This window comes from Zingiber officinale, chromosome 9B (genome assembly GCF_018446385.1).
Source record: "Zingiber officinale cultivar Zhangliang chromosome 9B, Zo_v1.1, whole genome shotgun sequence".
In the NCBI taxonomy this organism is placed as follows: Eukaryota; Viridiplantae; Streptophyta; class Magnoliopsida; order Zingiberales; family Zingiberaceae; genus Zingiber; species Zingiber officinale.
In genome coordinates, this window is record NC_056003.1 from 44,441,503 (window position 1) to 44,458,466 (window position 16,964).

A 16,964-nucleotide genomic window follows, 5' to 3' on the forward strand; every position below is an offset into this window, starting at 1 on the left:
AGGGGGAGCATTGGATTAATGAAGGGGATCGACCCTTCATTGGTAAAGTGAAAAATGCTCTTGGATGAACATTGAGAAGAAGATTACTGCTCAAGAGGGAGCCTTGAATACAATGAATGGGAGTTTCATTGGGAATTTGATGCATGCTCTAGGATGAGCATTGTGAAGTGAAGTAGAGCTCAAGGGGGAGCTTTGGCGGCAATGAAGAATATGAGATCTTCATTGTGGGGTTGTTAACAACATATGAGGTTGTAAACAACGTAGAGTTAACTCTTATGGAGAAGAGTGTGTTTTCTTGGTTTGATGTGTGACGACGGGGGAGAATGGAAGGTTAAGTTAGGCATTCATCCCAAGAAGGGGGAGTTTGTCCTCTAGGAAAGGGAGAGGATGAAGGAAACCTTCATTCATGCTTTATCATGGAGTTAAGGCTATGGGAATTAGCCTTATGATAAAGAAGATGTTAAGGCTATGGGATTTAGCCTTGGTGTAAAGAAGTGGTTAAGGCTATGGGATTTAGTCTTGTGATAAAGAAGAGGTTAAAGCTATGGGATTTAAACTAACTTAGAGGTATTGTCAAACATCAAAAAGGGGAAGATTATTGGGGCAATTTCCCTAGGTCAAGGTTGACCAGTTTGACTAAGCTTGAGTTGAGTCAAGCTTAAGTCAGGATTTGAGTTTTTATGTTTGACAATATAAGGAGATTGCTAGAGCAATCGTACGGTTGTGGAGATGGTCAAAGGATTGACCAGGTTGATAAGAAGACAAGTCAAGTAAGTCAAGGTTGACAGGAGACTTGACTAGGAAAGTCCTAACTGGAGGTTAGGCATTTGGAAAGTCCTGGTGAGGAGTCAGGCAACGGGAAAGTCCTAGTGTGAAGCTAGGTAGGAGAAAGTTTAAGTGTGATCATGGCAAAGGAAAAGTCCTAGTGAGGAGCCAGGCAATTGGAAAGTCCAAGTGTGATCTTGGCAAAGGAGAAAGTCCTGGTGAGGAGCCAGGCAATTGGAAAGTCCAAGTGTGATCTTGGCAAAGGGTGTAAGTCCAAGCATATGGTCTTGGCAAGGTAAGTCCTGGTATGACTTGGCAAGGAGAACCCGACAATTAAGATGAGGCCGAAGGAAGCTCTTGAAGGCAAGGCGTGAAGGATGGGGAGATATCCGAGGGACGCAAGGCTGATGGAGGAGGCTAGGAGGCTAGTTCGAGGTTGGTCGGGTGTGGCCAAATGCTAGGCATGGAGATCCAACAGGTACTGTTGACCAGGAGTTGGGTTGGAGACTTTGGACTTGAGATTGAGTCAAGTCCAGGCTGGTCAATCGATTGGGCAATCGATTGAACCAGGGTCCAATCGATCAGTTGATCGATTGGAGTGTGATGCGAAGGAAGGAATGACCCGATCGATTGGGAGCATGAGTCGTGAGCACAGAGGCCTTCCCAATTGATCGGGCAATCGATTGGGAATCTCCAATCGATCGGTAGATCGATTGGAGCTGGGAGTTCTCACGCGATCGCGAGAACATAGAAAGCGTTTGAATCGATCCACCGATCGATTCAGAATGTCCCAATCGATTGACCGATCGATTGGGATTCGACCGTTGTGTAGGATGCAGGTGATGGACGGCTGCGATGGAGTGGTACTGACGTGGCAATCGATTGAGGTTGATTTCAATCGATTGGAGGCACTGTATATAGCTTGGGTGGAGTGTTTTCTTCACCAGATCTTTGCGATTTCTCTTGCGAGATTACAGCGATTTTCACAGCGATTTCTCCAGCATTCACCGCCAGTTCTTGAAGGTGCTTGGGGGTGCATTCCCAAGGTTCAAGAGGCAACAACAAGCAACAAGTAAGCAAGAAAAAGGGTGTATTGTAGTTATATCTTGTATTTTCTTCTTGTATGAGTTATGTTGTTGTGTGTGGATTTGTACGAGGCGCCTCCGCCTCCGGCTGCGACCGAGAAGGAGTTGTTCTTTGTGGAGATAGCGTATCATGTGTGGATCCTTGGATTAGTCACCTCTTCTTGAGGTGAATACCAAGTAAATCCTAGGCGTTAGCATTGTGAGTGTTTGTCTTCGAGTATTCCGCTGCACAACAACAAGACGAAGCAAACCGACGCAAGGGCGACGAAATGTATTCACCCCCCCTCTAGCGGGCATATCGGTCCCAACAGAAAAATCTAGGTGGGTAAGTGTTGACCGGACACTTGGTGTAAAAGTCTTAGTGAGTGAAGCCAAACAACTATAAAATCCTAGTAAGTTAAGCTAGGCAATTGGAAAGCCTTAGTGAGTGAAGTAAGGCAGATGGAAAAAGTCCTGGTAAGTGAAACTAGGCAGTTAGAAAGTCCTAGTGAGTGAAGTTAGGCAGATGGAAATCCTGGTGAGTGAAGTCAGGTGGAAAAGTCCTAGTTGTTGGTGCAGGGTGCACTAGATCAAACTTGATTTTTGATATTGTCAAAGGTTCAACTTAAGTCTTTTTGCGATTTAATAAGTTAACTAAAAGTGCAGGATATTTACTCAATCTGAAAAGTCTTACCAGATCATGGAAGCCAGGCAAGAAGTCCAAGTGGGTCGAGAGGACCCGACACTTGGTAAGGAAGCTTGATAGGTTTGAAGGATTTAGTATTGAGAGGAACCCTGGTGAACCAATCCGTTGCTAAACAGCAAAGTCCAAACAGGTCTGGAGGACCAATTAGATGCTATATTTGTCTAATCTATCTACCAAATGTGCAGAATATAAACTTGATGGGTCTAGAGGATTGAAACACCAAGCTAAAGTCCAGTTAGGTTGATAGTTGGCACGAAGTCCAAATTGGTTAAGATATGGAAGAAGGAAGTCTAGTTAAGTTGACAACTGACTGAAGCCCAGATTGGTTGAGATCTGGCAGAAGGAAGTTCAGTGGGATTGATAACTGGTTGAAGTCCAGATTGGTTAAGATCTAGCAGGAAGACCTGGTGGGTCAAGGGACCTGACATCAAGGAAGTCTACAATTGGTAAGTAAAGTAAGCACTAGAGGAGAGTGATCCAGTGAGGACAAGTTCCATTTGGGGGCGTTAGACGCAGGTTTAATTTAGGTCCATTTTTAAAACCTAAATTGAGACTGTGACTAAATCCTAGTCTTGGGGAGACGAGATCTAATTAATATTGCTATCTTATTATTGTGCTAACTTTGTTTTGCATGCACTACAACAAAATCCCTCGTAGACATCAGTGGAACAACAATAGTTTTAAGCAAAAACCGATGTCTTTGAGTATTTTACACCAGTTTTTCCAAAAACCGATGTCTATGAACGCTGAATTTCGCTCATAGACATCGGTTTTTTAGCCGATGTCTATGAGCGTCTTTTTTTTCGTTAATAGACACCGATTTTAATAGCGGTTTTTAAAACCCGGTGTCTATGATAAATAAAATAATTTAATTTTTCCACCCATACTTAGCCAAAATTTACAACACTTCCCTCCAAACCTAAACCTATATCGCGCCGTCCTTCCCCTTGCTAGATCGACGCCCCCTTCCTCTCCGATCAAGATCAACACACAACTCCCTTGTGAGGTCTGTGGAAAACACCCCCTTCCTCTCCGATCAAGATCCTCTTTCCCCTTCTCTTCTCCTCTCCCTTCCGTCTTTGCCCTCTCACGGGTTGCTCCATCTCTTAGGGTTTCTTCTCCTCATGCTTTTTGGTTTCTGGTTTCTCCGTCTTTTCCTCATGCTTCCTGGTGCTTAGGGTTTCTGCTCCTTCGTCGTCTGCACATTTTGCACCTTGCCTAGGGATCTTTCCAATGACGACGTCCTCGACCGCTTCCGCTCTCATTCTCGCCATCATCCTTCTGCTTGTCGCCCCCTTGTCACCTGGGAACTGCGCATCGACTGGAGAAGGTAACGCTCTCTTCTTCTCTTTCGGTGGGTCGGGGAAAAATCATAGCTTCGCCACGGAGTTTGCCCTCTATGGCGATGCTGAGATGAATAGCTCGGAGGTGAGGGTGACGCGTGCGGCGAACGAGAGCTCCGGGCTTATGATTTACTGGAAACCAATTAGATTCTTCGGCACCAAGCCCGGGTTCTTTCCATCATATTTAGGTTAATCACAACGATGACAATTTCAATAACTCTGATATGCTATTATTTCCTCTCATTAATGTTCGCTTGTTGATCATGTATTTGCCCTTCTATTGTCAAAGAACTATTACATAGGTACAGCCCGAGAACTGTCTAGGTTGAATGGTGTTTGCAAAGCTCCAATCATACAACATTTCTTGGAATCCCTGTCTGGATCAACTACTATTAGAAGCTTTGATCAGCATCAAAGATTTATAAACACTAATTTCAACCTATCAGATCAGTTTTCTAGACCAAAGTTTCACACAGCCGCTGCAATGCAATGGCTTTGCCTTCGTTTGGATATGTTGTCGTAAGTTGTGTTTGCTTTTTCTTTACTTTTCCTAATCTCCATGCCAAGAGGGGTGATTGACCCTGGTAATTTCCTAGCAGACAGTTCAATTCTATGTTATTCAAGTACATGTGATATTAATTTCTACCATTTTGGGTTGGCATCCTCTTCCTCTCAGGCATTTCTGGCCTTGCTGTCACATATGGACTTAATCTTAATAAGGTACTAACTTGGGTCATAAGGAATCTCTGTCAACTTGAAAATCTAATGATATCTGTTGAGCGAATACTGCAGTACACGGCCATTGACAGTGAACCACCTTTGTCAATAGAATCAAATAAACTATACTCAAGTTGGCCATCCAATGGAGAAATTGAACTTCATAATTTGCAGGTACACGTGACACCAAACTTATGTAAAACTAGTTTTTTCTAGTTTCCTCCATGTAATTCTGATTTGTGACTTCTTCTTGTCGATTGTTAAGTGTAGATTTTTTCTAGTTGTGGATTCTTTCCGACGATGGTTTGCTTCTCATCCTCAGCAGAGGAGAAAAATTGCATTCTTGGATTGATTACGATGGAGAATCGAAGAGAATAGAGGTCAGGCTTTTCCAGGATAAGGATCCGAAGGAAGCAGCCCCTTCGATCTCTCACTCTATCGATTTGTCTTACATGTTGTGGAGGGAGGCGTCCTGGGTGGGTTTATCTTCCTGGAGTGGCAATTCTAGTCATGGCAGTAGCATATACTCATGGAATTTTACAGAGAAGAGTAAGCTCTGTACTTGCACAATTCCAGTTTATTCTGCATTAATGCTTAGCAGCTTCAGGCATTCATATGACTGATGATGAAAGCAAATTAATTGTTCTATAATATAAGTATAGGATTGTTATATCAAAAAATTCATGCTAAAAAAATTTAGTAAAAAATATTTATGGACTCAGTGCATCTTTTTTTAACTAATAAATTGTAAAATAGTTTCCTTGTTTCCCATTCTTTAGGTTATCCTTTGATTGTTACTGCTTCATGGCATCATGAATGTTTTGTTTGGTCTATTAAGTTGTTTGGCTGTGGTTAATTTCAGCTCCTGTTTGAAACAAGAAAATGGTTTTGGTGCTGAGTGAATAGGAGAAATACTAATATACATGTATCCTGATTATATTTGCCCCTTTCATGGAAATTACTATATATTTCTTGTTCCTATTTAACTTTTACAATTCATTTCTAATTATTTTTCATTGTGCGTTGTATTTGTTTGTCTAGTTCCTGTTTGCTACTTTGTAGACAAGTCTCAATTCTTAATCAGGATCGGACAGGATGTGCTGCATGATGTATTTAAAAGGATACTTCTTTCATAACTAGCATTTGGTTTCTAATTGAGTTTGGTTAGTTTTATTATATTTAGTATATCCCAACTGAGTTGCATTTAAATTATTTGTATAAAAGTTGATTTCCATTGATAATTAGCTAAAACATTTAAATAGTTTTTAAAATTATAATTAAAATAAATAATAATAATAATAAATTATATTGAACTAAATTTTAATTTGTCGTAAAAAATACAATAGCCTGGCTTCGTCACTGTTACATAATTGCTTCCTATTATGTACTTTGATTGGACAAGGAAAGTCTCCCATTTATAGTGTTTACTTAGAGGTACTTGGTTGCATGGTATGAAAAGAGGAATAGGAAAAAAAAATGGAATAACGGTGCTTGATTTGAGTAAGTAGTGATGGATCCAGCAGAATCAATCTTCCAAATATGGGATTACTTAGCAAAATGGGGTATAAAAATCTTTCTATTCTCATTTCACACTTCTATTATTCTTATTTTTATTACCATTCATATTCTTAGGACGGATTAACAGGGACGCTGAGAATGAACATATTCATCTTTTACCATAATCATTTTCATTACCATTCATATTCCTTTCCAGAAAACAAGCGCACCCTTACCCTTCTCACAAATCATGGAAGCAACGTGATGTCAAATGGCATGGTTCAAATCCATTATTTAAAAGGCTCTCCATTGACTTGTTAAGGATCTGGTAAGTATTTTATCGCCAATGGCATGTTGAGACTAGCTCGTCAAAATTGATGTCTAAGTTATTTACATCTCAATTCTATGCTTTTAATCTAAATGAAGAATTACGACAACATTTGGAGGTCAGTTAATAGTTATGGTGTTTGGCAACCATATTTATGATGATGATGATAGCATCTTGTTCTGCAGATTGATGCTCATATAGGAAGTGTTAATGACATTGCCTTTTCCTATCCCAAGATGACTCTCTCGATCATCACTTGCGGCGATGACAAGGCAATTAAAGTGAGTAAAACCATGTGGTTGATCAGTCAGAAGATTGTACAAGAAGAATTGTATGTTCTTAACAGGTTCCGTTGCACGATGAATTGGTGTGGGATGCTTCAATTGGACAGAAACAGTATACTGGATAGAAACAAAATTATATATTTCTAGTGTTTCATTATTTCTATCTGTGAAGTTTTTCTTCTCAACTTCAACTGATGGTAAAATCAAAGCACTTGGTTCCAATGCGGTTTTTCTTCTGGATGCAGTTTACTAGCACTTGGTTCCAATGCAGTGCATAAACTCTGGCAGTGGTCGTGCGATGAACGAAATCCATCGGGCAAGGTCAGAAAGAAACAGTTGTAAAAAATTATCTATTTGCTATAAGCCTAGTGCTGATTGTTTGCTTTGCTTGTTCAGTCAACTGCATCTGTTGCTCCTCAGCTCCGTCAGCCACCAAATGGTATTCTTATGACCAATGAAAGGAGTGATAACAATCCAGAAGAAGCAACTGCTTGTATTGCTTTATCTAAGAATGACTCTTATACAACGTCTGCATCAGGTGGAAAAGTTTCTCTGTTAAATATGAGGACTTTTAAGGTGCGTAGCCATGAATTGATTTTACTCTTGCTACCAAAAATGGAGAAACCAAACCGACTAAACCGACTAAATCGAAACATATCTTTCATGTTATAACCACTTTTATGCCAACCCCACCGGCAGCCACGTCTTTAGCATTTCATCCTGAAGATAATAACATGATTGCTGCTGGAATGGAAGATTCTAGTATTTTGATCTATAATATTCGGATTGATGAGGTTCATAATCTCGTGCTTTCTATTTGTCAAACTATGTCGATTCTTGATGCCTTCTATAGTTTGTATTGCTTTTGAAATTCAATAGGTAACTTCCTCTTTTGCATTACTTTGAAATCATTGTCTATAATGTCACTTTCTTTCAGATATTTTGAAGGTAAATGGATGTATTCAGGAACTCCAACTAAACAGTTCAGGTATTGGAGATGAGGTTGTTTAATTTTACTTGTTGCAAGTTCTGGTTGTTTGTTTCTTGAGGAAGAAAATGATTCTTGATTCTGGTAAAGTTTGAATGCTAAATATGTTATGTAGGGTGCAAGGGTTATTGCAGATATGCTGAAAGAAAATCAAACTTTACGTGTACTGGAACTTAACAATAATATGATTGAATATTCTGTATGACCTTATTCTTGGGCAATCTTTCATGTTTTTTTATGAAATTCCTAGATCTTTTACACTTTGTTTCTGGTGTCCTTACTCCTTACACCTTATTTCCATGTGAAATTTTATAGGGTTTTGCAAGTCTTGCTGGAGCACTAGTTGAGAATAAGGCAATTCGATCTATACATCTCAAGCTAATAAGACTTACACACACTTAGATTTTCTATCCATGCAGTTCTTTCTTGCAGATTTAATTTCTTCATCAGATCTGTTGGCTTTCCAGTATTTATTGATTGTACTACTTCTCAGCAATTATGTAAAACTATATTTCTTCTTGTTTAGGAAAAATAACACTTCTAGATATTGGCAACAATGAGATTGGTCCCAAAGGCGCCTTTAGCATCGCTGAGTTTGTTAAGAAAACTAAGTCCTTGCTACGGCTGAATCTTTACATGAATGACATTGGCGATGCGGTGTGGTTATTGACTATTGTTGCTTTATGCTCTGTTGCTTCACTTCTGAAACATAAATTATCATCTAAGGTGCATATATATATCTCATTGGAAATCATATAAATGAATTGATGTTACTCATCTTTATTGCTGCTGAGGAATTTATTTACTTTCCATGTACTCTTAGTGATAAAAGTGAATTTATTATTTGCAAACTAAAAGTGAATTTATTTACTTTTCATGTACTATTAGTGGTAAACAGTTATGTCATTTGGGTCGACTACTAATGAATTAAATTTGAAAGATTAAATTGCTGTTTATGTAGTTAGATTAAAATTTTTGGTTTGGATTATATTAAGTTCCCAGGAATGATAGATCTATCACTATATGATGTGGTTGAGATAAATGATGAATGTTTTTCTTTTTAAGCATTCCAATTAGTCATCTTGTTACCTGGTGCTCTTACTACTTTTTCAACTATGATTTTTAGTCTTGGTTTACTAATATATTATTTATGTGTTTTTACAGTTTACAAATCTCAAGTACTCCAGAGTTGAAATTGATGAAGTGCGGTTCAAGTGGGCTGAATGCATGCTAGATTACATTTGAAGTGCGGTTCTATCTTGATGTGTTATTAAAAGAATGTTCTGCCTTGATTTTGATATCTATTAGCTAGCTTTTGATGTAAAAAGAATGTTTGGGTATTTTATGGATATTGTTGTAAGAAGATTATTTATATAATTTATGAATATTTGTGTATTTTATGGATATTGTTGAATGAAGAATATTTGTATAATTTGTGAATATTTGTGTTTTTTTTTATTATTGTCGGTTTTTCATTGTTTCGGAAATCAAATTTGTGCTGTTAAAAAATATGCATATTACATCGGTTTTCCACCGGTGCAAAACCGATGTTATTAACTAATATTACATCGGTCATTTACTGCTGCCAAAACTGGTGTTATTAACATACAATATTACATCGGTTTTACACCGTTGATGAAACGGCGTCATTAAGTGATACTACACCGGTTAATAACCGATTCGAAGACCGGTGTCGTTAAGTGATACTACACCGGTTTTAACCCAATGTCTAAAATGACAGACTTTTAACATCGGCTTCATAGACATCGGTCGAAAATGAAATAGACACCGGTGGAAAACCGATGTCTATGAAGGTTTTTGTTGTAGTGATGTTAAATGTATTGTTGTTAGGACTAACTCTTTTTTGTAAGAAAGACAAGATTAAAAAAAGGTGATTCGGGCGCCCAGAGTTGCTCCAGGCGCCCGAGCAAGCTTCGTAGAGGGAGCACCCCTAGGTGGGTGCCTGGCCAGGTAGCCGAGCGGTCCGGGCACCCAGAGTTGCTTCAGGCGCCCGGATAAGGGAAATTTCATCTTCACGTTGAATTGGAGCGCGATGACTGGTCGACCCACGTCAATGGTTGATAATCATGATTTTATTATATTATTTTGATTCATATATGCATGGTTTGATGTTGAATTCATAGGTTTAAATCATGATTACATCACATTTTATGCATTGTATCAATTTTGGACTTAATTGTAAATTATCTTATTTTTGTGTTATTTGATGCTAATATTTAATTCTTATTTTGTAGGCATCAAAGGATCTTGGATTTGGATCTATTCGAACCGAAATTGTGTTCGAATCGGAGTTCAAACGAGAAGATCAAGCTGCAGAGCATTATGGGTCGTTCATCGAAGATTGGACAGATCTGAACCATCCAGTGAAGATCTAGTCGATCCGACCTAAGGGAGAGTAGATCCAGACCCTTTATGAAGATCAGTACCTCCGGATCAGATTTTGGGTGGCTTTTCACCGTTGATCAAGTTCCAAATTACTCACAACCGCCCGTTCAGATCTGGATCAGATTCAAAAGAGAAGCTACAGTAGCATTTGGCTTTGTCGACTCCTCCAAGCAGCTTAGTCCCGGTGCGCGTCTTCTTCCGGATTTCGGCCCCTTTCTTTCTCCGATCATCCTCTCAAGCTTCAACCTGGTGGATAATCTCTACAGCAGCTCATCCCGATCATCTGGAGCCGTCGTTGAGTGTTTCCTCCGGCGGAATTCTTCTCCCGGATCTTCTATTTTCCAGCACCAATTTGGAGGTATTCTTCCAATCGGCGACTCCGATTCACATCAGCGACTATCGGCGGTGGTCCTCCGGTGTTCCTGAACTCCATCCGACAGCATTCCATCATCCGCAACTTCATCCCAGATCCAGAGATTTCGGATTGAAGATGTTCAAATTTTCAGCACTTGATTGGTTTAGGGTTGTTTCCAACGTGTCGGGGGTGGTCTGTCGGCATTGTTGAGCATTCCTTGAACTGAGACGCAGCTGAAATGCTCCATTGAGGTCCGGAGTTGGGTGTTCTCGACTTTGGCATTCTTGTGTGACGGCAAGAGTGTGTTGCTTGAGAGATTGGTTGTGAAATGGATTGGTTTACCATTTTATTTCATTTTGCTACTGTTTTATAGCTTAGAACAGATTCCTTTTAAGTTTGTTATGTTTTTATGCAAGTAATTTAGCATTTCATTACCTTGTTGAAGCTTAATTGTGTTTAATTTGTGCTTGATTAATTGTTTAGTTGGGTAGTTTTAAGTTAGGGTTTATTTCACTTTGTTACTGTTCTTACAGTTAGATTATATTTCTTTTGATGCCATCTAGCATTTCCTTATCATGTTTAGTAGATATAATTTCATTGAAGCTTAGTTTAAGTCTTATTTGATGATTGGTTAATTGTTTAGTGTTTAAGTTCTAATTTAGGGTTTACATCTTCCTTTAGATCAGATTTAATTGTGTCTCGTCATTTCATATTTAGTTTGAATGTGTTGATGGTTTAATTATGACGTAGGGTGACAATGCGTTATGGTTTGATCATTGACACCTAGTTAGTGTTGGTGCAGCGGAGGCCGGCAAGAGGGGGGTGAATTGCTGAAAACAAGAAGTAACTATACCCTCCTCGTAGTTTCAACTCAGTTAGTGCAATAGTTATTGAAATAATAAAACAGTAAAAGAAAGACACAGAAGAATTAACCTGGTTACAACCAAAGAGGTTGTTAATCCAGGGCGATAGAAGCGCACTAAAAGAAACTCTCCTTTGCTGAAGGCGAAGAAGCCTTTTACACTTTCAAAAGCTCAGAACTATTGCTAGGAAACACTACAGATTGAATGCTTGAGTTGTTGTAGAATTCCTAGCTCCAGGGGCCTTTATATAGGTCCTGGAAATCTTATCCCGAGGCTCCAAGGCGCCTCCAACGAGGGTCCAAGGCGCCTCCATGGGAGTCAGCGGATAAAACTTTATCCGCGTGCAGAACGGTCATTTTGACTGGTTGAAGGCGCCTCCAACCTGGCTGAAGGCGCCTTCAACCTGGTTGAAGGCGCCTTCAAGCTGGAGGCGCCTCAGGCCTGGTCCAGCTCCTTTGACTTCGCTTTAGCTTCCGATGCTCCGATCTTTTGGGTGATTCTGGCCAACCGAAATAGGGCTCACCCGAACCCAATTTCCGGCCTTCCTCGAGCAGCCTTCCATCCCGGCTTAACGTCTCTCGAACGTCGCGCACGCTCTTCACGCCCACCGGAGTACTCTTCCGTAGCTCTCTCGTCCTTCGGACGCACCGAGCCCGTCGGCTCCCTTCCCGTTCCGTCCTTCTCGCTAGCTGCGCCTTCCGCTCGACTTCCTGTGCTCCTAAGCTCCTGCACACTCAGACACAGGGATCAAATACAACGCAGGACCTAACCAACTTGGTTGATCACATCAAAACTACCACGGGGTCCAACAATCTCCCCCTTTTTAATGTGCATCAACCCAAGTTCAAGTTAGGGTTAAAAATAGACAAAAAACAGTAATTTTAAAGAAAAATTACTAAACTAACAAGTTAAGAATAATTTTTGCAATTAGTAAAATTGCAACACTTTTTTTTAAAAAAATAAATAAATTTTAAGTTTTCTCTAACTCCCCCTAAACTTGTACTTTTCTCTCCCCCTTTGATCACAGCAAAAATGGGGGTATTAAGAATATTCAAGTAAGATTGAAGTTTTTTGAAAATTTTCTAAGTTAAAAATGAATTTTTGAAGAAAAAAATTGCTAAGTTAAAATAAATTTTCAAAAAAAAAATTCTAAGTATAAAAAAATCCTAAGTAAATATTCAAATGTTCCCAAAAAAATTTCTAAGTCAAGTGAATGAACTTTTAGAATTTTCCAGAAGAAAATTTCTAACCCAAAAAATTAAGTTAGAATTTTTAAAAAAAATTCTAAGGAATTTTTGTTTATTTTAACAAATATTTGATAAACTTTCAAAGCATTATTTAATTTTTGTTTAATGCTTTTTCAGAAAGTTAATTAAACATTTTCTTTCAATATTTTAGCTTCCAGGTCGTGGCGAGGCACTAGGCCTTCTTGGTTATTGGAGCAACAACCACTTCCTTAGACAAAGCTTCCATAAAGAATTTCAATGTTTAATTTTCTCATTGTAAGCTTTTAATTTTTGAAAAATTAATTAAGCACAGATTTTGGAACCCAATAAAGGTTCTTTCCTACAGGATTATTCAAAAATCTAGGGGGTACATAGTTTCTTGGTATTTTTCTAAGTTGACCTTGATGCTTCCTTATATACCAATTTAATTTACCATAAATTCTAATTTTTGACTTTGGAAATTTCTTTAAGCATGCATCATTTTTCAATTTTTTAATTTCTAATTTTAAATTTTCATTTTCTGATTTTAGATGATCATACATTTCTAACGGGCATGCTCTTGCTAGGTTCAACTTTAGTTCAGCATTCTCTTTTTCTAATTGATCTAACTCTTTAGAAAGGGACTTGATAAGTTTGAAAGATTGAGTTGAGGTTAGATTGCGTACCTTACTTACCTGGTCTGGTGACGCTCCCCCTTCACTGTTGCTTTCTTCTTCTGATGTTCCTCCCCCTTCATCGATGCTCATCTCTGAGCTTGAGTCTTCTTCCGGTTGATGGTTCGCCAATAGTGCTAACCCTGAGAATTCTTCAATGTCCGACTCAGAGGTTGACGAATCTGACCAAGTAGCCTTCAGATTCTTGTGCTTGGAGGGTTCTGGTTTCTTGTATTTTGGCTTTGCCCTTTCTTTCTCCTTTCTCTTTAGCTTTGGGCAGTCATCTTTGATGTGTCCCTCTTCGTTGCAGTTGTAGCAGCGAACCGTCCTCTTCTTTCGATGATGCCTCTACGATTTAAATTTATTAGTACTAAAAAACTTATTGAAGCGTCTTACCAGTAGTGCCGCTTCGGATTCGTCGACTGAGGCTTCGGAGTCAGAACTGTTCATCTTTGCCTTTAAGGCAATGTTCTGACTTGTCTTCTCTACTCCGTTGGGTTCTGAAACTCGAGATTCGTGAAGTTCAAAAGTTGAAAATAATTGTTCTAACGTACTTACCTCGAGGTCCTTAGAGATGTAGTACGCATCTACTAAGGAGACCCACTCTGGAGTTCTCGGGAAGGCATTGAGCACGTATCGGATAGAATCCCGGTTGGTTACCTCTTCTCCAAGGTTCGTTAGTTGCGTTATCAGCTCCTTGATTCTCGCCTGGAGTTGCGCTACCTTCTCGCCTTGGTTCATCCGGAGGTTTGTTAACTGATTCCGGAGGATGTCGCGCTTCGCTAGCAAGATCTTTCGCTTAGTCGTAGCTTCCGATCCGATTTACTTCTTGTGGTGGCAGCACACTAAGCAGGTGGAACTCCGCCTTTCTGTTGGCGACGAAATCGGCTTGCTCCTTCTTGCTCCATGTGTTTTCTTCTTTGTCTTTCGGCGCTGCAAAACCATATTTTATTGTAATAAGAATATCAAAATTCGTTTTAAAAAATACCTCCATTTTGCGCTTCCAAGTGGCGAAGTCTCCGTCGAACTTCGGGGGATGGATGTTCGCTCCGGCCATCGTCTTGATCGTAGTGCTTCAGTTGGCGGTTAGTCCCTCTGAGGCGATCAGGCTCTGATACCACTTGTTGGTGCAGCGGAGGCCGACAAGAGGGGGGTGAATTGCTGAAAACAAGAAGTAACTATACCCTCCTCGTACTTTCAACTCAGTTAGCGCAATAGTTAACGAAATAATAAAACAGTAAAAGAAAGACACAGAAGAATTAACCCGGTTACAACCAAGGAGGTTGTTAATCCAAGGCAATAGAAGCGCACTAAAAGAAACTCTCCTTTGCTGAAGGCGGAGAAGCTTTTTACACTTTCAAAAGCTCAGAACTATTGCTAGGAAACACTACAGATTGAATGCTTGAGTTGTTGTAGAATTCCTAGTTCCAGGGGCCTTTATATAGGTCCTGGAAATCTTATCCCGATGCTCCAAGGTGCCTCCAACGAGGGTCCAAGGCGCCTCCATGGGAGTCAGCGGATAAAACTTTATCCGCGCGCAGAACGGTCATTTTGACTGGTTGAAGGCGCCTCCAACCTGGCTGAAGGCGCCTCCAGTCAGGTTGGAGGCGCCTCCATGTAGGCAGCTCAGCTCCTTTGACTTCGTTTCCAGCTTGTTGCGACTTCCGATGCTCCGATCCTTTGGGTGATTGTGGCCAACCGAAATAGGGCTCACCCGAACCCAATTTCCGGCCTTCCTCGAGCAACCTTCCGTCCCGGCTTAACGTCCCTCGAACGTCGCACACGCTCTTCACGCCCACCGGAGTACTCTTCCGCAGCTCTCTCGTCCTTCGGACGCACCGAGCCCGTCGGCTCCCTTCCCGTGCCGTCCTTCTCGCTAGCTGCGTCTTCCGCTCGACTTCCTGTGCTCCTAAGCTCCTGCACACTCAGACACAGGGATCAAATACAACGCAGGACCTAACCAACTTGGTTGATCACATCAAAACTACCACGGGGTCCAACAGTTAGGTTTCATTTATGTATTAGATTAATTTCTTATTGTTGTGCTTTTCATTTGTTAGATTTACATTCAAAGCTTAAAACCCCCATTTTCATATTAAAACCCCCAAAAACGAGAATAACGTACAATCCTAGGTTATTATCCGACCGCTAGTTCCTCGAGAGATCGATCCTGGGCTCGTTATTACAACATTATTGTATAGTTAAGGGGTTCAGTGAATATACATTATTAATTTGTTTTACGAGTGTGACAGACTTGCTATCAAATTTTGCCGTCGTTGCCGGGGACACATTGTAGAGGTGTTTGATAATCTTAGGATTGTTATTTATTTTGAAAACTTAAAAAAAAAAATTGCTGTTTTGATTGCTTTCATGATTATATATCCATGTGTTTAATTTTATTTGTTCCTGAGTCTTCTAATTTTATTTACTAATTGTCAGTGTAAGAATAGGAAATTCTTTTTACCATGGATCCATATTATTCGTATTTTGGAGATGAGATGGAGAGTTATTACTACCAGCCTCAGACTCAGTTCTATCAGTTTGAATCTCAGTACTACTTACCTATGGAGCAGCGGAATAGGTATGAGGATGTACAAGAACAATTTGCAAAGTCAGTTTGGAAATATAATGAAGTTATTCATCAAATGAGTGAGCATCAAGAGCAACAATTTGCAAGGATACAGAATATTCAGAGTCAGATCAAATTGCATTATCCATCAATCAGTTACAAGCACAAAACTCCAGTGGAGAGATGGAAAGTAGTGATTCTGTCAGGCCTGACCCTACTCCCATTTATTCACAAGATTTTTTTAGTATTATTTGTGATGATGATGTAGTTGTACAAATTTCTGATTCTACTAATAGTGTTGCTTTAGATGTTGTTGAAGATGCAGGAAATGAAAATTTAATTGATGAAAAGTTAAGTGTAGAGGAATGTTTATTGGAAGCATTACCTCGAGAATCACCAAGGATAGAGGATGTAAGTGTAGGGACTTGTGCTATAAATTCAAGCATCCAAGAATCACTACATGAGATTGAACATTCACTAGAACTAGGACATGAGCATTCATTTGATGAAAATGAGGTAGCAATCACCACTCCAGGTACCTTTCAAGATGACAAGGTGAGTATTTTTTGTGATTTTTCAAAAAATTTAATAGAGGTACCAATTGTTGATTTAATTAGGTGTGATTCATTTCTTGATAAATTTTCTACCCACATTAATATTCTCCTATTTTTTTTATCCCACATGTGTATGGGAGGTCTTTTCTTTTAATGATGTTGTAGGAGAATACAAGCTTCCGGAGTGGGTATTAAATCTGAACCGTCTCCGACCTCCAGAAAGAATGGTAAAAGGAAAAATGATTAATAAGAAGAATTTGAGTGGAACCATGATTACTCTACTACCGGCATGGATACTCCTTTTGAACCTTCTTCAACCACCGGGAAATGAAAGGGGAGTTGGTTCCAATTTTGCTTGCTTTTGCATTTTAATTCATGCTTTGTTAATAAATTCTTTATACATTTCTTTAGTTTAATACTTTACATTTGCATTTTGCTTTCATACTTTACATTTAGTTTGGTATACATAGCACATCATTTTGAATAAAATTCTCCATGAATTTTTCTAGTAATATTTTTAAGATGGTAAAAGCTTCTTAAATTTGATCGTCAATTTTAGGTCATGCGACATGATTGAATGCTCTACTTACATGATTTTGGTTAAAATGGTAGTTGATTCCAATTTGATTAATTGAGCTTGATTGCA

At 39.4% G+C, this 16,964-nt stretch overlaps 1 long non-coding RNA gene across 2 annotated transcripts; it reads left to right on the forward strand.

The window, feature by feature from the left end:
• The first annotated feature begins 7,429 nt into the window (after positions 1-7,429).
• LOC122025301 lies at positions 7,430-8,494 on the forward strand. Of its 2 annotated transcripts, XR_006123659.1 has the most exons (4): positions 7,430-7,498; positions 7,642-7,706; positions 7,808-7,891; positions 8,008-8,494. It is a non-coding gene; the product is annotated as an uncharacterized LOC122025301 (long non-coding RNA). The 2 variants fall into 2 exon arrangements; XR_006123658.1 differs by having other exon boundaries at positions 7,436-7,706; positions 8,008-8,491.
• Positions 8,495-16,964: the final 8,470 nt, after the last annotated feature.